The sequence below is a fragment of the Pyxicephalus adspersus genome, chromosome 4 (genome assembly GCF_032062135.1).
Source record: "Pyxicephalus adspersus chromosome 4, UCB_Pads_2.0, whole genome shotgun sequence".
Lineage (NCBI taxonomy): Eukaryota > Metazoa > Chordata > Amphibia > Anura > Pyxicephalidae > Pyxicephalus > Pyxicephalus adspersus.
In genome coordinates, this window is record NC_092861.1 from 144,283,998 (window position 1) to 144,297,945 (window position 13,948).

A 13,948-nucleotide genomic window follows, 5' to 3' on the forward strand; every position below is an offset into this window, starting at 1 on the left:
ATTGCAGCTGTGGCTGCATTTATTGAGAAGAGTGTGTGATCCCCGGGGCACTAGAGGTTAATTAACTGAACTCTGGATTTTGCATACAAAAAAATGAGTAGCTGCCTTCTATCACCTGTCAGATAACAGATAAAAAACAGACCCATTTGGTCCCATATTAACCATCTTTTGAATGGAATTTAAACAGTAAAACCAATCAAATCCTCTTGCAGAAGATACTAGTCTGAACCCAGCCTCAGGCAGTTCTTTGGTAAATATGTTTATGATTTACACTGAATTTTATAATTGATAGAATAGTTCTTTTTTGCAAGCACAGATCTCAAGAAGATGGCTGCGGCACGTTGCAGACTAAACTGCCGAGAGATCTTTCCCCCCTACACATTCTCCATTGTTTTATTTAAGCAGAGCCATTACTTAAATGGTTTTTTAGTATAAAATTAATTTGATAATCAGATTTTCTTTACTTGAATGCACCTAATAATTACAATAATGTAAGAAGACTCTAATAATTAGGATTCATATTCAGAAGATTCATTTTGTAATGGGTTCGAAGATAAGAAAGATTTTTTTTTTTATTCTGTGTTTGCTAAGCAGAGTAAATATTTTGAGTGTGTTTGCACCAAGCTAATTACAATCCATAAATACAATTTAAATAATGCCTAGAGCAAAATGCAAGTAGTATAGTAAAATTTAAATAAATTAATGTCAATTGTTAACCATCCATTCAGTGTTCTTCGGAGGACTTGCAATCGACTTAATTGTGCAGACAAACTTTTAAAGCGAGTGGAACGATAAAAAAAAATCCATTTATCTCTGGTTTTACTATGCATATAATTATTTGTCTCGGAAATTTTTTTTCATTAATAATACTCATCATAGCGATACATGTAAAGAAAAAAGTTAATTATATAATATTTTAAATAAATATTATTATTTATGTATTACAATTAATAATACATTTAGTGGAATTTTGGTTACTTTAAAGTTACCAAAAAAAGAATTGGTTGTGTTTCTGTGCAGTTGAAGGAAATTATAGGTCATAAGAATATATGGAATAGTCTGCAAGAGTTAATTCTACTATCAGTAGGTAGCTTTAAACCCCAGTTTCAGTTTTTTTTTAATAAATTGCCATTCATGGCAGGGAATGTCTTGGATTGGAGCAAAGTGGGCAATTGCCCAGTGCATAAACCTTCTTCAGGACCTAATGGACAGAATGGGTCTCTTTTATTAAAGATTTGAGGAAATAGACTATCATAGGAAAACCTAGGTTATCCAGCAAACTTGAAATGGATTTCATATTAGTTGTCAATCATTTTTTGGTTGGATTACACAGGTTCTCCCATGAAAGTCTATCTTCTACATTCATGGAGAGCCGTAATAAATGAGGCAGGGGTACATGGAAAGGAATTCTGTGTATTTGCCCCCTCCCAACTTATATTTGCCCAGGGCCACATTTTGTCTAAAACCATCCCTGCCAGCCTCCTTAATGGCCAGTAAATCAGCACCATTGCCTTTGCCCAGTGAAGCAATAAAGGAAGCAGTTCCTAATAATTTACCATTAATAAATCTTCAACATTAACTCCATTTATTTCAATACAAGCAGGAAATTTGAATCTGCACTCACACATACTAATGCTTGTCCTGAGCCATTATGGTAACATTCACAGTTACAACCACTCAAATTTTAACAAAAGAGTACTAGAAATGTACCCATCAGCAAAAGAAAATTTTTAAAGTAGTCTGCTCTGAACCTGTTTTCATGCACATGCGTGCACAGAGAGTAAGGCACCGTAAAGATTAACGAGCACTCTGTTTAATATAATTATTTAGGGTTTATAGAAAATGTACAGATTGAAAAAAATATGGATCAGATTATACATTAAATATAATGGGGCCTTGACCCTGCTGGAATATTTTTAAGTGCCACAGACGAGGTGTCAGCATTTCAATAAAGTAGTTTGGAAATTATAAAAAGTAGTGACTTTTTTTTAATTATTATAGGGAATTAATCTATTATTGGGAAGGTTATCAAGGGTAATAAAAAATGATATTTATGATTTTCATGATCCAGATAGAAAATGCTTCTTTTTTAAAGTGAAGGTCTAACTTTATAGTGCCCTTTCTTGGGCAACATTATGTGCCCACAAATAAGGACAGCTGACTCCTTGAATATACTGAATCACCAGGTTTTTCCATCAATGGATTTTTTTCTTCCTTGATGGCACGGAGATATTCCAATGACAATGCCAGGAATAATTGGTCTCAAATTGTGAAAGAGTGGATCAAAGAGCATGAGACATCATTTTCACCCATGGATACATTGGGAATCTTGGGATGTGCTGGAGAAGACTTTACACAGCGGTCCGATTCTCCCATCATCAACACAAATCTTGGAGAAAATGAATGCAACTCTGGATAGAAATAAATGTTGCAACATTTTGAGAATTTATCAAAATTATACCACGGTATCATTGTGTGCCGTAAGCTAAAAGCAGTCCAACAAGTGTGATTTTTTTAGGCAGCAGGTAAATAGTCTCTTCTTGAAGGTGACAAGGAAAAATGGGTAAGTGTAAGGATCCAAGCAACCTTGTCAAGTTCCAGTTTGTGTTGACTAGAAGACTAGGTCAGAACATCTCCAAAACAGCTGGTCTTGTGTATGTTCCCAATATATACAATTAAGTACTTACCAAAAGCGGTTCAAAGAAAGACAATCAGTGTACCAGAAAATGGGCAACAGGGTCATGGGAGCCCAAGGCTCACTGATGCTTACTAGCCCATTTGGTCAGATCACACAAAAGAGACACTGTAGCACAAATTCCCCAAAAATCTTATTGTTGGCCTTGACAGAAAGGTAGCAGACCTCACAGTACATCACATGGTGCACATATGGTGCATATTCTAGTTAGGGTGCCATCGATGACTGTGCACCACTAAAAGAATCTACAATGGGTATGTGAGCTTCAGAATTGGGCAATGGAGGACATTTTGGACGTGCTGCTAACATCTCATTGCCAGGTACCTTCAGAAGTCTTTTGGAATCAGAAGGGTCAGAGCTGTTGAGGTGGCACAGGAGGGATCTAAAAAGCATTAGGCACATTATTATATTGGATCTTCAAAGACAAATGTTTAAACTGTGCAAAAACCCTACAAATTGTTTTATCTGTATAATCACCAACATAGTATTCAGCACCCTACAGCATTCATAGTGAGTAAATGGAGCTCACAATCTTAGGTCCATACCATACTCATAGTCTGGTGTCCCCAACATAGTTTTAGGACAGTATTAAAAATATTGATTAACCTACCAGTATGTTTTTGAGGGAAACCTTGTGAGCCCAGGTAGAACATACAAACTCCTTTCAGGTAAGTATCTGGCAAAAGCATTGTGTTGTCCTTGAGGAAACCTCTTCACACCCCCTAATAACAGCAATATTATTATTGAAGGTTCTAATCCTTCCTACTCTGTCCAAAATAAACTTTTCCTAATTAATTAATCCTAATGAAATGAGCACTGTGAAGATAAACCGTATTAGACCTATATTACACATACTACTCACATATACTAGACCGTTACATTGAAACCTAATTACACTTAAAAAACATTCACCAAATCCCATGTTTGTATGATGGTAGAAGTTGCATTAAAAAAAAGAGTTGCATTCCTTTACTTTGGAGATTTTTACAGCTCAAAGCATTACATTCCAGGCGTATTACTAAATAGGAGATTTCCTGATTACACAGCACACTTACATCCTTACCCCTAAGTGCTCAACAACTGAGCCGTCCATCTGGCTATCCGAGACGTACGAGCAGTTCTTCAGTATTCCATCACCTGTTTCCACTCTGGGGTTTATGTAAAGAGCCAGACTTTGGTAAAATATAAATTCTATTTAGAGCCACTGTGGACTCTATTAATCAAATTTCAGCCATCGGGAGATTATGAAATCAATCACTGCGTCGAGCTGATTAAAAGATCTTGTTTGTACGTTCATGACACCATTTTTACAGGTCTGTGATTTTAATTGGTGAAGCATCATACAGAAAGGGCTCTGTTAATAAGAGTAAAATAAGCTGGTGGTTCCTGTTGGGTAAAGTTATTTAAAAAAGACTTCTCAGGTATCTAGGGCTAATGCAGAATTTCTTCTAGTAACATGAATATGTTTGATGCATAAACACATTGGGCCAGATTAACACTTTTCTGTGTGTACTTGCATCATTCTTGTGTATGCACTGCCATTGTCATCAATATGTTATTTAAAGCAAGTTAACAAATCGAAAAATGGAAATTGTGCACCAAACCATTGGCTAGATGTAGATTTTCTTTTTAAAACAATGGCTTATTGTGTACATATGTAAGTTAATGTGCATGGATGAAAATCTGTCCTGTGGAATGCAAGGACCTTGTGGTTTTCTTTTTCTCAAACATGCAAGATCTGGGGCAGACCTCTTTATACGTTATTTAGGAAGATATCCTTCATTTGGGTCTACTCTTCTGAAACATGAGAATTGAGACAACAATTTTCTTTGGTTAGTGTGGAAGCCAGTGAACACTTCCTGTAGTAAAAGTCAATGAAAGCCATTTCAGGAGATTTTAGGAAGCATTTGGGAAGCTCCTAATGTTGCTATGCCATGATTGTTAGGACAATGGGTAAAGACAATTTCAGCCCAAATCGAATTCACTAATCTGGAAAAAGGACACAACCAGTGAATTTAAATAGACCTTTTGGGTCAAGATACCTAATATACCTGCTTGGGTATCCAAAGGATGATAATAAAGGTAGTGGAAAGACATGCTAGTTCTGGTACATGGACTCTCCAAAGGATGACAGCAAGAATATTTTTTTAATCTGTCTTGTAGAGTTAGGTAAGCAAATCCCACCCATTTTTACTCTGGAGCTTTCGTTTTATCAAATAACTTTATTTCAAAGAGATTCATTGGGGTACTTGGAGATCAGAATTCTGAGATTCCAATGCTTGCAGTATAATGCTTTGAATAACTGTTCCATTTCTTCTACAGCAACAAAAATGTTATAAATATTTGCAGTGCTTCTTGGTGAATGAGTGGAGTGGCACATATAATGATCAATTATGGGATAGGATCAACTCCAAAATCTGTGATTTTACCAAAAGTCAAACTTGAATGTTTGGGACAAAACAAGTTTCGCCAAAATTACTCCGCCCATCTCTTTTAGTGATAGGCGAGCCCACCCTTGTTCCTTTTGCTATCAGTTCATAAAATGTTCTTTATATTGCATTAAGTTCATTCACTGCTAACTCATTGCAGCAAACCTGGACTACAGTGGAAATTGTACATTGCGTGTAACATTACAATTGGCTGAAGTTCCAGGCCAGTGTGTTGCTGTGTACCACTCAGCTCCTGGACCAATGTTAATGTACACAGTGGGAAGCGTTCCAATTGGCTGGTGATTGTCAGGTGCAATACTACTGTGCACATTGGTAACTGTCTAGGAACCATTGCAGGCAGGGTTCCCTACTTTTAGAAATGCTTTGAGGTTTGGCTTTTATATATGTTCAAATTAGTTTGCTTGGCAGAAAATACCTAAACTCTATCAGCGTTGAACTTGAACCTCATCCCCAACCTCCAGTTGTTTTTGTTTTGATGCTACTTTTACTGATGTAATAACTAAACATTTAAAAAAATGGCTTGGGGGGGCAAAACATTACCCAAAAAAGTAAGGTCAGTATTATCTTGGCTGCCCTAGAAGAATAGATATCTTACTGTTTGCTATAGGCAACACCCCATAGTTCTATTATCCCAAAGATTGCAAAATGAGACACCTCATTCTGCTCACATAGTCCTTACTCTATGACAGTATTGACCAGGCTGATATAAAACACAAACATTGTTAAATGAGAATAAAGTGAAGCTGGTTACTAATTCCCAGCTGCCATATGTTCCAATGAGGAATGTTCTTTAAATGGATTTAGCTTTTTCAAAAACAAGTCAGAGAGAAATTTGATTTGGCCCGGTGACCCCTTGGTAAGCGCGCATATCTTCACCTGTCACATAACACACTGACACTTGCTTACTTTTGAGCAAAGACTATTGATTTTGCTGATTGGCTCCAGGCTAGTCCATAAAGAACAAATTACAAAGTCAGAGGTCCTCAGTTTGCAATTTCTTGCATGATAACAGGGAACTCAGCAATATTCCCAAAGAGAACCGCAGAGACAAAATTCTATCTGTGAAGACAATGCACCTGCAGTCATTCTGAACAAAACTAGTTCTGCCACATCAGCTGTGGAAAGCAGGTCGCTGTTGATGCGAAAGAACTTTTTATTTAAAGCAACTGTAAACTCTAAAAGGGAAATACATGCAGCTCTATGGACAGCCCCCTAATGTAGCCAAAATGATCCCCAAAATGTCACAAGCAGCCTCAGGTAATCTGCTTTCTGGATGCATTTTGGACTATTGATTCATTGGTTTTGCTCCATTGAATTTGTCCAGCACATCATTGTAGGGATGAGCTGAGGTTCTGCATTGCTGTTGGGAAGGGGGAGCTGAGCTACTGAGTGCTAGGAGGTGGGAGAACCAGAAGCTAAACTGTAGAGTCATTGATGTAAGGGGGAGCAAGGGGAGCTAAGCTACCAAGTGTTTGGAGTGGGAAGAAAGAGAAGCTGGGCAATAAGGTCAATTGTGGGAACATAAGCAGCTGACCTGCTGATTAACTGCTGTGAAGGGATAATGGGAGAGCTGAGCTACAGAGTCACTGATAGGAGGGGGGAGTGGGAGGAGCTGATCTATTGAGTGCTGGGAGGGGAAGAAAGAGAAGAGGAGCTATATATTCATTTTTAAGAGGAGGGAATGGGGAGCTGAGCTACTTAGTAACTACTGGGTGGGGGGAGTAGGGGTATTTAAGCTGTTGTGTCATTGCTGAGAATGTTGAGCAGGGAGAGCTGAGCTGCCGATATCTGCTGTGAGCAAGGAGAAGGAGAAGCTGACTTATGTAGACAATGCTAGGAGAGGGGAACAGAGGGAGCTGAGCTAGCTGAGTCCTAGGAGGGGGAGAATAAAGGTGAGGAAGTAACTGATAAAACAAGGCAACAGGAAGAGCTGAGCTGCTGAGAATGTTGAGCAGGGAGTGCTGTGCTAATGAGCCACAGCTTTGAACAGCGAGAAGGAGAAGCTAAGCTTTATAGTCACTGCTAAGAAGGGAGAACAGGGGGAGCAAAGCTGTGTGTTCACTGCTGGGAGGGTTGAGCACAGGGTGGGGGGATTTCGACTTGCAGAGTGACTGTTGGGAAGTGGAGAAGAGTAAGCTGAGCTGGTGAACAACCCTATTGCTTCTGCCTTGAACTTTGAGAAAGAATTATCACTCAATGTTTTCCGCTGCAAAGGTCAGCCTACATGCATTAGCATGCTTTGTTTCATGTTATCAATGAGCATTGCAAATGTTATCAATATAACCTGCATTAATGCACAATGATGAGCGTCATTACACACTTACATGCATTGTGATGTGTCCATGTGCTTCATCATGCATGCTTTAATGCATACTTCATTCACAGCGGCTAAACAACTTATGATGCTAACCCATAATCTTCCATCAATAATTGACAGTTCCCCTAAAGGTTTGGTAAATGTGCAGGGAATTCTGATGGACTCCTTGGCCATGATTTATGAAAGTTCTCCAAGGCTGGAGAGAATACACTTTTGGAAGTGAAGCTGGGTGGTCCAGAAAACATGGAATGGACTTTTAAAAATCATTGGCTATTTGCTAGCAAATGTTTTGCATCCTGGACCAGATCCACTCCAGGTTTGCTGGACCACCCAGCTTCACTGATGAAAGTGTATTATTTCCAGACTAGGAGAGCTTTCATAAATCAGGGCCCTTGACTAAATCTGGCCACAATCCAATTTGGGGCTATTACTGCAGAGCACAGGAATTCCTATTTAAATGGCTGGCTGAAATTTAGGGGGAACCTTACACTTTTTTTGTTTAAATAAATACCACTAAGTACAGATTTAGGGCATCCCTTAAGCAAATTATTGTAAAGATTTGTGCATTTTCAGTGTTGCCCCCAAAAGCCAGATAAAAAGACTCATTCTGTATTGAAGAGGGAAAAAAACACTTGCCCATTAATTACAATGTATTTTGCTACTTTTTATAAATTTCATCCGGGTGAAATTGGTGATTCTGCTTATCCCTCGGGACAAGGTCAGGGCACATTTAGGAATCAGGGAGAAGCTAAAGATGAAGAGGAATTTCACCTTTCACACGACAATGACCCCAAGCATACATCCAAATCAACAAAAGAATGGCTCCACCAGAAGACAATTAAAGTTTAGGAATGACCCAGCCAGAGCCCAGACCAAAATCCAATAGAAATTCTGTGGGATGACTTGGACAGGGCTGTGTACAATTTAACAGATTTGGAGAGCAACCATGCTGATAGACTCCAACCCAGGCAGACTGAATACTGAAATTGAATTAAAGGTGCTTCAACAAAATATTAGTTTAAGGGTGTGCACACAACCAGCTAGTCGTACATTTGTTATTTTTTATATATTATCCCCCAACAAATTTGTTTGTTTTTCAAATGAATTGTACAGGTTAGATAACATTAAAGGTGGGAAAAGCTTGAAATTATTTATTGTGGTCTCATTTTTTTACATCAACACAAATCTGGCATTTTAACAGGGGTGTGTACAGTTTTTACATCCAAGATTAAAAGTATATAAATTATTTTTTAAAAAGCGCTTTGTTCAAATATATAAATTATAAAAATACATTTCTTAGGTTTATATGCACTCTTCAGGGTTGCAAGTTTACCACTTTCTGTATTTGTACACAATGGTCATCATATGTAAAAATTTTGCTCCCTCCACATTTATTCCAGAAAAACTAAATAAAGACAACTTTCAGTGCATTCTCAGTGATGCTCATAACCACAAAAATCTTTACGAGCCTCCACAATGGCCAGTGTCTAATTCTGCTGTAAAATATGCAGAGCATCTGGAGAGGGAATTGTGTGGAGTTAGGCCTGAACGACATTTACTTGAAAAGGCCCAGCTCTGGCATCGGCATTAGACCGTACCCAGACAGATCATATGTCCGCTGCCTCCCCGACACCTCATCATTTTTCATGGGAGAGCGCGGAAAAACTGCTGATACAAGAGGGGCTTTCCACGATAAACTCAAAGATAAAAATCTGCAGGTGTGCTTCTTAAAACCGTAGTGTGGGAAGCATAAAAAAGGTAAACATGAATATAACTTTATGGACAAATGTTAAGCCAAGCACATTACTCTAAAAAGAACACAAATTTATACGTGTCCATTAAGCTCTATAACACAACAGGGGGTTGTAAAGAGGGGGATTTGTATACAACAAGATGGCCTTCTTGGTATCAAATTAAAAAGCTGGAGCTGTTAGGGCACCTTGTGCTAAGCGCCAAAAGGTTTATGTTGTAGAAAAGACATTAAAAGTAAAAAAAAGAGAGGAAGACTAATTAAATAGTGGGGGGAACGGAGGGTTTATTACGCTATTGGAGAAACAGGAAGTGTACAATGGCAAAGGAAGCCATTTTGTATCAAATGTAGTGTTTTTAAGAATCAGGAACTAGGAAATCCAAACAAAGAAGATTAGATTTATAACAAAAAGTAAGATAATATTTATTAATGAGCATTGGATGAAAAATTATACACCAATATTTAGGCTGAGTTAGGTAGGCATTTTAAATCTCTAAAACTAAACTTATAATACAATAATAAACAGTAAAAAAAATAAAGCCCAAGGTTCCTTGTTGCAAAAAAAAATCTTCTGCAATAAAATAAACGTACCTGCATAAACACAATTTTTAAAATTAGATTCATCTCTTCTTTCTCTGTTGCGGATCCTGGCATCTTAACCTGGTTTTCCTAGGCCATCTTGACCAGCCAGGTGGGAATGATGCAACTATTGTACATGTGTATGGGAGTTTAATCATTCCATGCTGCCTGTTTTTCAGGAATGCTTTGCAGGGATGGTATTGGTGGAGATAGGCAGGTACATTTATTTTATTACAGAAAGAACATCGCCTTTCTCTTCTGCAGAATTAAACCCACCTGCTTACATGCTCACCATAATCAGTTGGCAAATACATTGGAATGAATTGAGAATTTGGCAGAATGTGGCCCTAGGCAAGGTAGCAGTGTTGCCCCTACCCTCTAAATCTTTTCAATTGACATTGATAAGGATTGTATTTGGCACACAAGAGGTCCTGAGAGATGCCAGTATTTCTAAGCATTTATACCATTGGAGGGACCCTTGAAAAAACTTTAAGGTCTTCAGGAACCTTGTGGTTGTCACACACACGCAGGCAGTTCTAACCCTGGGTGTGCCTTTGCTCTCAAGCTTTATCAGTTTCCCCCAACCTGCAGGCCATTCACGAATAAGCCTCTTAATCATTCCTGGCTATTTAGCTAGCTCAGACCCAGTACTCAACGTTCGTGCAACGTGTCTCCGAGCCCCCTATATCCGTTGATCGGTTCCTGTACACCTGTTGCTTGATTCAGTGTTTCCTCTGTCCAGCTCCTATGTTAACCTCTTTTTGCCCAGTCTGTTGTTTCCAGCCTATTCCTTTGTGCTGTTCCAATGTTCCTTTCTGTCTGTGGATATTCCTGTGTCACCTGTGCCTCCTGTTGCTTCCAGTGTCTCCTGTGTTCTCTGTTCTCGCAGTGGCCCCTGTGTCACTGGTGTCTATTTCCTGGATTCCTGGTCTTTGACCCCTGAGCTTGTGACCTGACCTCTCTTGCTTGCTGCCGGTCTTGACCCCGGCCTTCCTTGACAAATTTTCTGCCTGGTGATTTAGTACCGTGTATCTTCCTGACGACCATGGTGTGTCCAAGGACCGCAACCTGGCGATAACCAGCAGCGCAGTATCCTCACCACTAGAGGCTCTGTAGAAGACCTGGTTACTGCTTAGACTCTGCACCTTGGCCCTTCCCAGAGCTCACACTACTTTTGTGCAAGCCGTAGTGCCCACTAGTGGCCCTGTCTTATAATTACTATATCCTACTGGCAGCTCACGGTACATTAGTGTGATGGTCAAGGGGATAAATACCTTTTGCTGGTCAGGAGAAAGAATGTCACCCTTACAGATGCCAAAATGATCATTGGTGTCACTTAAACTGACCTTAGGGGCACAAATATCTCGGTGCTCAAGAAACCCCTAGCAACCTCTGGAGGAACCCTAGAGTTCTATTGAACTTTGTTGAGAAACAGTGGCCTATACTGTCATGTGTTCTCCTAATTCGACATAAAATATCTATAAATGTAATATTTCTTGTAAAGTGAATGTAAGTGCACACCTCTGGACCTGGAAAGGAGAAATGAGTGTAGCCCCTAAACAGTCAGGATGTCTGTGCCTTTTTGAGTCCCCTTTGCTATAATGCTGATGTACAAGACACCCAGTAATGGCATTTCTGAACATAGCTTTCATTAAACAGGAAATCCCATTTAAACAAGAAGTATATTTCGGTCCTAAAAAGCAACAAGATTTTTATTGTCCTGAATAATCTTAGGAGGGCCCAGCAATGGAACGTCACACTTTCAATTAATGGAAGCTTTGGAAAAGCAGCATCCCTCATACACACTAATGACCTGGGAAAAGGTGGCACTTGGAAATACAAATTATTTTCAAACATATTAAACTTCCTAAAAAGGGAATTTGAGTCTACAGATAAACATAATGATACTGGAACTTTATTATTATTTAAACAAAAATTTGCAGAGAGAAAAGGGAAATTTTGGTCTGATATTTGTTTTTCAGACTTGCAGTTTGGGGGGGGGCATCTGCAATGATAATAATTAGATCTTAGTGCAAAGATATATATATATATATATATATTACATTATATTTATATATATATATATATATATATATATTATTATTATATAGTAAATACATATATATATATGATTCCAAATTCAGAGGATATATAGCATCATGCACCTCAATTTTTCTTGGAAAGGGGATTAAAATGTTTGGGTAGGGCCATGCATCATTGTATTGCTGCAGATTTGTGGTGGTTCTTTACTTGGGATCCAGGTCCTGAGTGTTTTGGTAGGAATGGGTGGGTCAGGCCTCGAGTCCTGAAATTGAGGAAGAAAGAAGGACTACAAAACAGGGGAGTTACAGCCTGAGGCCAGGTAGCTCAGTTGAACAGGCTGGGTATAGCCTATATGCTAGGAGAGCCCAGAACGTCTGTCACGCTCAGAGAGACAAGACCACTAGGGGGCGCTATGACTTTCACAAGGGTGGTGTGAGCCCTAATAAGGGCCAAGGCACAGAGTCTAAGTGGTAACCAGGTTTTCTCCAGAGCCTCTAGTGGTGAGGATGTTGCACCGCTGGTTACTGACAGGTTGCGGTCCTTGGGCACACCCAGATGGGCAAAGCACACTACCAAATCACTAAGCAGAAGGATAGTCAAGGGAAGCCGGAGTCGAGACAGGCAGCAAGCAAGAGAGGTGAGGTCACACGCCAGGGGTCGATAGCCAGGAAACCAGGAGACAGCAATGACACAGGGGCCACTGCGGGCACAGGGAACACTGGAGACACTGGAAACAGCAGGAGGTACAGGGGAAGCAGGGATATTCACTGGCAGACAGGAACACAGGAACAGCACAGGGAAGTTGGCTGGAAACCAAAAAACTGGACAACGAAGGGTTAACACAGAAGCTGGACACAGGAAACACTTGATTAAGCAACAGGTGTACAGGAACTAGTTCACAGAACTAGAGAGCTAGACACTTGTAAGACTTGTTGCACGAACACAAAATGGAGTCTGAGGCTGGTTAACAGTGTATTTTCTGATTGGCCAGCGGCATGGACGGAGTTGATAAAGCTTGGAAGCAGAGGCACGCCCAGCATCAGAACTGTCCGCATGCGCAGGGGAGAGATACTTATGCTTTAGTGAGGAACAGGTAAGTGTGACAACGTCAATGTTGAGGTCTGGGGACCAAAAATTCTAAAGCAGCAATCGCCAACCGGTGGTCTGCGTGTCAGAAGGAAAGAGCCAGAGGGCTAAAATTTGTGTGTTCTTTGGCAGCAGAGACATGCCAAGTCTCTTTGCCAAGAAAACTTTTCCCCTGCTCCTAGTAGCTTTTTGCTTTTTTGCTTACTCTGCACAGTGCACCATACAGTGTATAGTCCTGTTCTGTTCTTGGTGGTGCCATGCATGAATAGGCCTGGATATTGGAGGCAATGTACCTCAGCAGTAGGCACCCAATGGATGAAGTGGTGGACCCTGAAGATTGGATGGGGAAGAAGGCACCTTTGTGGGATGCAGCCTCAACAAGATCTCAGAGCTGTCATCACTGCAGGGTACTAAGAAAAACAGAAATGTTTGCCCTAATTATACGTGCTTGCCAATTACGGCAAAATCTCACTCCACCAATGCAGGATTGGTTCCGGACTAAGTGAATTTGTTTTATATCAACCTAGAGTTCAGCTTTAGATGGATTTTTTTGATTTTTTTAAATGTTTCATATGCAACATTAATATAGTTCACAATGGAGATGTTGTTCTTATTTTGTCATTTAATAAAGCTGTGGGAAAACATTTCAAAGACAAAAATATGAATTGGTGTTTATTGATTGAGCAGGGATGCTTTAAGAGGGTGGGTCATTGATATGTTCTCCTCTTCCTTATCCTTCCATCTAGGCTTGGCCAGGGTCATGGGCCATTCTGCTTTATATGACACCATGGCCTCTCAGGAGAAGGACACGCTGGGGGGATGCACCAGCCAGAGCCGCGGACCACGCACCCGGTATAGTTCCTAGGCTTAGGGAAGTGGGTGGGCTGTGTGCCTCTTGGGGAGGTTTCTCCTCTTTGAGTGACACCCGGCTCCCCACGCATGCGCGGTCAGGAGCCGGTGATTTTAGTGGTCCGCGGACCTGAAAAAGTTGGCGACTGCTGCTTTAAAGAGTGTCAGAAGGAAAGAGC